We start from the raw sequence: 7064 nt of genomic DNA, 5'->3' as shown, positions 1-7064 counted from the left end.
GGGGCGTGGGGGGGAGGAAGAGAAGCACTCCTTGCTGGGGAGAGACGTTCAGAGCGCCACAACCCTTTTCAGGGGTGTCTGTGAATTCTCAGCACGGTCATCGGTAGTTTTTTGGAGTTGATTCGTATGGATAATCTTTTTTTGGGCCTGCGTGTAAACCTGAAGAAAGTAGGGTTAGTCTTATGGAGTGGCTAACTAGGCCTGGTAACACCACCTGATTGTATTGCTTTTTTCCAGCGGCCACCCTGTGATTCTAAACACGCAGGCAGATGGTGTTAAATTAGTGATGAGTTATTCAGTAGAAGATCTGTGTTTGATTTAGTGCCTTTCGTTCAGATTTTCCGATGAAATCAGAATGTGGTGTTGGCCTAATGTTGATATGCTCCATCGATCTGCTTTTCACAGGATCCTGTGATATAAAGGCACATGTATCCCTGCTTTGCAGGTAATGAACTAAGGTTTAGAGAAAAGGTAAAAAAATAGCCATTAATATTAGGTAGCTAGCTTTAATTATTAAGGATTTGATCTGGTCTATTTAAAGTATATAGCATTATTTAGCACTTAATGCATTCATGATATATCTCTCAGACTTTCAGCTGTGAGTTCCCGGCAGTTCTGTAGCTCAGCCTCAGAGGAGACCTCGGGTTATACCCTTCAAATACGAGGACTAGAATCAATAGCTGCCCGTGAAAACTTGGCTTAAGCAATTTTTCTTACTTCGCAAGCAGTTCTTTTGCAGCAATCATGAGATGGCACCTAATTGTTCGCGGCAGCAACAAGATGCTTAAGCAGCGAGGGCAATCCTTTCCGTTCTTGCAGGGTTTGGGTTTTTTTTGTAGACCACATACCTTTCAGCTGAGAAATTGGTCTTGTGGATAGTCCTCCTCATCACATGGCTAAGGCTCTTTTTAGACAGGTCTAGCCTGAACGCTGAATGAGACTTCAGTCCCATGGGGGAAAAATAACGATGTTATCACGTAACTAAGGGCTATCATAATTCGTATGTATGGGAGGGTCTAAATTAGAATTGCAGGAGAATCTTAAAGTTAAAAATCCTACAATGTTTACTTAGAGTTTGCAAACGTAGTATTCTTTGGCCTAGTTTCTTCTGAGTAATCATACTGAATGCCATCTTCTGTTGGTTTTATATTTGCACTTGCTTAATTAGAGTTTAATTTAACACTTATGTGACTTTTTCTTACGTGTTCTAGAATTTCATTTGAAGCCAGCGTGCAGCTTACTAAAATGAGTTGTCTGGTTATAAGACGCAAAATTCATGCAAAATCTGTTATAGCAGAGGGGTCGTTTGGTTGGTGTTTTTTAAATTGTGCTGGTTGAGGTTGGCAGGGAAGGGACCTGTGAAGGTCAGCTAGTCCAAGCCCGTACTCAAGCAGGCCCACCTAGAGCAGGTTGTCCAGCACCGTGTCCAGAAACTTGAACATCTCCAAAGATGGAGACTCCGCCACCTCTGTAAGCAACCTGTGCCAGTGCTTGGTCATCCTCACAGTATATCAGTTTTGCCTGATGTTCGAACAGACCCTCCTGTGTTTCCATTTGTGCCCGTTGCCTGTGGTCCTGTCACTGGCACCACTGGGAAGAGCCTGGCTCAGGCCTCTTTGCACACACCTTCAGATATTTATATATATGGATGAGATCCCCTCTGACCCTTCTCTTCTCCAGGCTGAACAGCCCCAGCTTTCTCAGCCTCTTCTCATAGGAGAAATGCTCCAGTCCCTTTAATCATCTTTGTGGTCCTTTGCTGGATTCTCTCCAGTAGCTCCATGTCTCTTGTATCGGGAAGCCCAGCGTTCCAGGTGTGGTTTCACCAGGGCTGCGCAGAGCCCTGGTAAATTATAGGCCAAATGCAGTTTTCTGTGTTTTAGATGGAGACTTAACATTTACTTATTGCAGCAGTTGATCTTAATTAAGGTATCTTAATTCATACTGTGAAACAGCGTTCTTAATGTCACTGTTTCGGGGAGTTAGCAACAGGAGTTCATGTCAAAAGTGCTTTATGGTACTTGCACTGAGTTTATAGTGACTGGAAATTACAGAATGATTTGGTTTGGAAGGGATCTTCAGAGATCATCTAGTCCAACGCCCCTCCTCTTGTTCCTTTGTTGCATGGTTAGTTGTCCCTGTTATGAAAGGGAGCTAAAAATCAGTGGGCTGGGATGAGCTGGATGTTCGAATTCTTGAAAGGTTGAAGTATTTCTTTCTTGTGATTCTTGAAATGCTTCAGGGCCTTGCTAAAAGCCTACTCACGACTATCTTTGACAGCATCACTACCTAGACCACCATTGGTGAGCTACTGCTGGGAATTTTGTTAGTAGCACCCGAGATAAATATCCGTGTGAGATGGGGAACTTACAGGTGCTTGTACACGGTGCCTCTTTCGGACAGAAAAAATACGGCAAAAAACCTCTGTGTAGTTGCAGGAGGATGAATGAGATGTCCACTGAAGGGCAGATTGATTTGAGTACCTTAAGATCTTAAATCAAATGTCTATGTGGTATGTGACCTACAGTTCAGAATCTGGTTTGGTTGTATGCGTGTTCTTAAATCTTGGTTTTCTAACTTTTAAGTGCTTGACTCCAAAGCACAGTAGCTTTTTGCATGCTGTATGCAAAAATAAGTGTTGTCCACACACTTGTCTTTGCAGAAGTGCAAAACCTGCATGTTAACGCTTCATTTTACCATTTGAAAGGGACTTAAAATGAGAGGTTACTGTAGATGCACACTGCTGGATGGAAAGCAAGTTTTTAATCTTGACAGCTGCCATGTGCTGTAAGAAAACTGAATTTGCCAGTGATGGCCTGAAAATATTCTGATATATTCCACTTAATTGGAAGTGCTGATTTTAAGATAATTATTTTATTACCTTGCCCTGTAAAACCCTTTAACCTAATGAGGGTCCATGATGGGGGGCTGATTAGACAGGCTTTTTAGTGTTGCAGGGGGATGTCACTCAAGTCTACTTTGGGGAAATGGAGGGATGAAGGCTGGCAGGGCGTCTGGAGGGTGCATGCAGCAACATCTGGCTGCTTGCAAGCTGCAGCAGGTTGTGACAAGTTACTTACATCGCGGAGCTGAGCAATCTGTTTTCGTTTTGGAGCTTTTCAGTGCGCTTGGATGCTTGTCCCTCTGATTTACCGAGTACCACGGTTCATGTCAATATTGTTGGGAAGTTTATGAGAACAAGCTGCATTTGGGGTTCCTCTGCCCTTTCTCATTCTATTACCTCACTTGTAATTTGCAAAGTTCAAATAGAGTGTGGATAGCTGTTTCTTCAGAGATGCGTGCAGTCATATAAACCCACTGCAGTATTTGTAATGCTTGCAAACTGGCAGAAGAGTATGCTTCTAGAAGTTTGAAATAGCCTGTGGAAGGCCACTGGGAGCGATGCCAGCGGAGGCTGCTGCTAGCCTGGGTTAGGATTGCTTTGAAATAATTTATTCTGTGCGACTGCCATTAAGAGGGAAATCCAGGAAATACTTAAGTCTTTGTGTGTGTTGATCTACTCGGCATTGCTGAGATGGGTGGTTGATTTCTGCGGCCTGCTTTATCACACCAACTTATGTGATGGGATTTAAAAATGCTGGGGGCTCTGTCTGAATCCTACCTGAAGAAAGCAATTTGCTTCTCCAAACTAGCGAGTCAGGAGGGGCCGCACGGGCAGCAGGCGGCTCGACTTCTTCATGCGGTGCTCTGTCTGCACTCAGCCCTGGGAGGAAGCGGCCATTTCGGCTCCCGAGAGGCCAAGGTCTGTCTAGTGATAAATGTTTGTGGCTCTTGTAACATTTATGTGTCAGGGACTTGGAAGAAATCTGACCTCTGAGACTGAAGGCTAACTTGATGAGAGGTGGGAGGAGAAAAAAAATCCCAAAGCTACATTCCTTGCTGTTGTGATTTCTACACCTGTGTTCTGTTTGGCAGCATCTTATTTATTACTGTTGTTTGGCCTCTTTGAATACATTCTGTCTTTCTCCCTCCAGTTCATGGACAGAATGGAAACAAGAGAGAGGAAATGGAGGCAAAGAGCTCCCTGCATGCATGAGAAAAGCCAGCAAGAAGGGCTCTGGGTACTGGGAGGAAGGCAGGGACTGAAACTGCTCCTAAACACCACCTGGGCAGAGGGAAATAAGAGACAAGGATTGTGCTCACAGACATGAAAAATCCCAAGATGGCATTTTCCTGAGAGTGGGAGCTGTGGAGGCAGCTGTACTATGCATTCTGGTGTGTGGGTACTTTAAAAGACGAAGTATTTGGGGAAGTCTTGTGTTCTTCTCCTCCCCTTCTGCTATTCAGAGTTGTGTTTGGATACTGGAAAAGCTGAATTAATGAGGCAAATTCCAACTGTATCTTGGTTCACAGTTGCTCTAAGCTGTAGAGAAATGGGGTTGCTCGATGACTAATTCCTACCTGAGACTATCCAGACTGAAATATTGCTGAGACTCCTACTTTTCTTGCAGTCGAAAGGTCTGTAATTAGAGACTATTTCTCTAGTAACTTAGTGTGCAGTATGAAAACCTTGAGGTTTCAGCTGTGAAGCAGGGAGTGCATAAAGGGTGAGGTGCATTTAATGACTTGTGCCTGATGAATTGATTTTTTTTTTCCCCCTCTTTGTGGTTTTTTTTTTCCTCCCCCTGAATGGCAGCAGCACCAGCAGATCCCATGTGAGAATGAATGCTAACACTCTCTGAAAATGCCTTGTGGCGATACAAAGGGTGCGATGGTAGAGGCTTCAAACGCATTATTTCTCTTCCATCTCTGCCTTTGTCCTTCTTTCAAGCGGATAACTCACATATTTGCACTGACTGGTTTGGAGATCTGGGAGCAGAAGCAACAGCATGAAACTAATGTGATGCTTTAGAATTTCGCTGCCACTTACTGGGTGTTGAATAGCCATAATTAAATTAACCAGTATATTGATTTCACCATGCTGCTTGGGAAAGATAAGAGCGTAAGCGTTGGAGCTGCTGCTTAGTGGGCTTGAAAAGCTGCAGCCACTCGGAATACGTAATGCCAGTGGTACCAGTGAAGTTGAGCAAGTCGATAGACTAAAGATGGTTATCCTTTCAAAACTGTTTTAGCCTTTATGAAGTTAGTTGATGGCCTTGCAGAGTAATTCCAAATAAAAGAAAAAAACCCCGCAACCTAAACTCTGTGGCTTTCCTGAGTGCGGAGATTGCCACAGAAGTGAATAGACCTGTTTTAGTTCGTGTGGAGCTAGCTTTTGCGTTAAACAATTAGTGTCACTGTGATGGAAGCCTTCCAAAGCATCTCAACGGATGCGAAGGGTGCGTTATCCCTTCAGCGGTCGTGTCGGTCACAGAACTAGAAGCGTGAGTTTTGAGACTGAGAGGTCTGATGCATTGAAGAAGGGGTATGTGTGCGGGTTTTTTTTTTTAATTTCTTTTTCATTTGTACTCGGTTGGGTACTTGTTACTGAAATAGTCATGGCCACTGGCAGGGACACCATTCTACCTGTTGTACCTTATGGTCTGGCCTACAGGGATAACTGAAGCAACATGTGGGTGCAATTCTATACCTAAAAAAAAAAAAATAAAAAAATGATGCGGCACAACTTCTGTGGGTAGGTGATGCTAAAATACTGCAAATGAACGTTTTTCACGAGTCCTAATGACATCTGACATTCCTTTGTTAGCTGATTGAGTTTTGGCTGGGAAGATTACAGCAGTTCAGTACAAAAGCTTTGTGATCCTAGTAAGCATTTGATCTGAAGTTACTTTATTTCAAGGTGTGGCCTCTTGGGCAACTGCGATTCACATGGATGGAACCTTTCTTTTTGTTTTCTATTCTCAGTGTTTACTTTCATTCTAATTCAAAAGGAGCGTCAAAGTTCATGTTACAATAATTATGAGACACTTGCCATTACTGATAAGTTAAATTTTAATTTCATAAGTATACCTATTCTGTGTGCTAAGAGTAAAGTTGTTTAATTTGCTCTTTGAAGTTAAGTTTTATTTTTTATATTACAGGGTCAGAGGTGACTGAAAGGGAACTCTGTATCTGCACTATTTCTATTCCTATCTGTCCCATTTCCCCCCACCCGCTGTGTAGGTCACTGGCACTAATTTTCCTCTGTGTTCAAGTATCCATATCGTGCATCTCTACTGCATCTTTCTTTTGGAATCAGCCCTTCCAGTAACTTGCGTGAACTGTTCTGGCTATTAATAGCAAAGTGACTTCCAGTGTTGTTGGGAGTTTTACTAGTGTGGTTTTTTGGTGTTTTTTTTTTTTTTTTTTTTTTTGAGTTTCAATTGGGCAAATTTCCATTTAGAAGATGTTCTCAGGAGCAGAGTTTACTTGTTTTCTGCTCTGAGGTAAGACGTGTTGTTGGTTTGTGGTTCCCCACCCCACTAGGGAGAGTGTTATCTTCTAACCATTTTCACAGCGGTCTTATATCCTACCTATCAGAAAAATGAAGATTTTTTTTTTTTCTGTAGGTAAAGGAGAGAAGAATAAGCAGGCAGGCTGTTGAAAGGTAATAGTTGCTGCTGTTCAGAGGCAAACAAAAGGGTGCGGTTGGGTCCTAGGAACAATGAATGTCGTCTTTTTAGTATGGATTGAGTTAAAATATTGTGAAGTTCCTTTATGCTTTCACTTCAGCAAGTGCCATCTCTTGGGGGAAGCTTCTTCCTGTAGAAGGGAAGAAGTCTACTCTGTGACTTTCGGGAAGGCCATTCAGTCAGAAAAATCCTATCTGCCTGTGGTGTTGAACTTGCAAATTCTATTTAACAGCATCAGTAAGGTGAATTGTGGGTGATCTGTCAGTGAAGAGTCACAAGGATTTAATGAGAGCTCTCAGCTAGAGTTTTTCCTCTTGTTTGCGAGATGTTGGGAAGCTTCCTACTAAGATTCCCTCCTAGGGGATATTGGTTGTTTTTTCAAGGAGGCAGTCATTGCCTTGAAGTTCTGTTGAGTATTTCCTCAAATTGAACACCTTGCATATTCTGTTCCATCTCCAGCTCGTGAAAAGTTAACTCTGCACAGGTAACAATGCCATTTGTGTAAATAACCGCAGTCCATAGGCTACCTGC

This window comes from Cariama cristata, unplaced genomic scaffold (assembly GCF_000690535.1).
Source record: "Cariama cristata isolate BGI_N322 unplaced genomic scaffold, ASM69053v1 scaffold5698, whole genome shotgun sequence".
NCBI classification, from domain to species: domain Eukaryota; kingdom Metazoa; phylum Chordata; class Aves; order Cariamiformes; family Cariamidae; genus Cariama; species Cariama cristata.
This window is presented reverse-complemented; position numbering follows the sequence as displayed.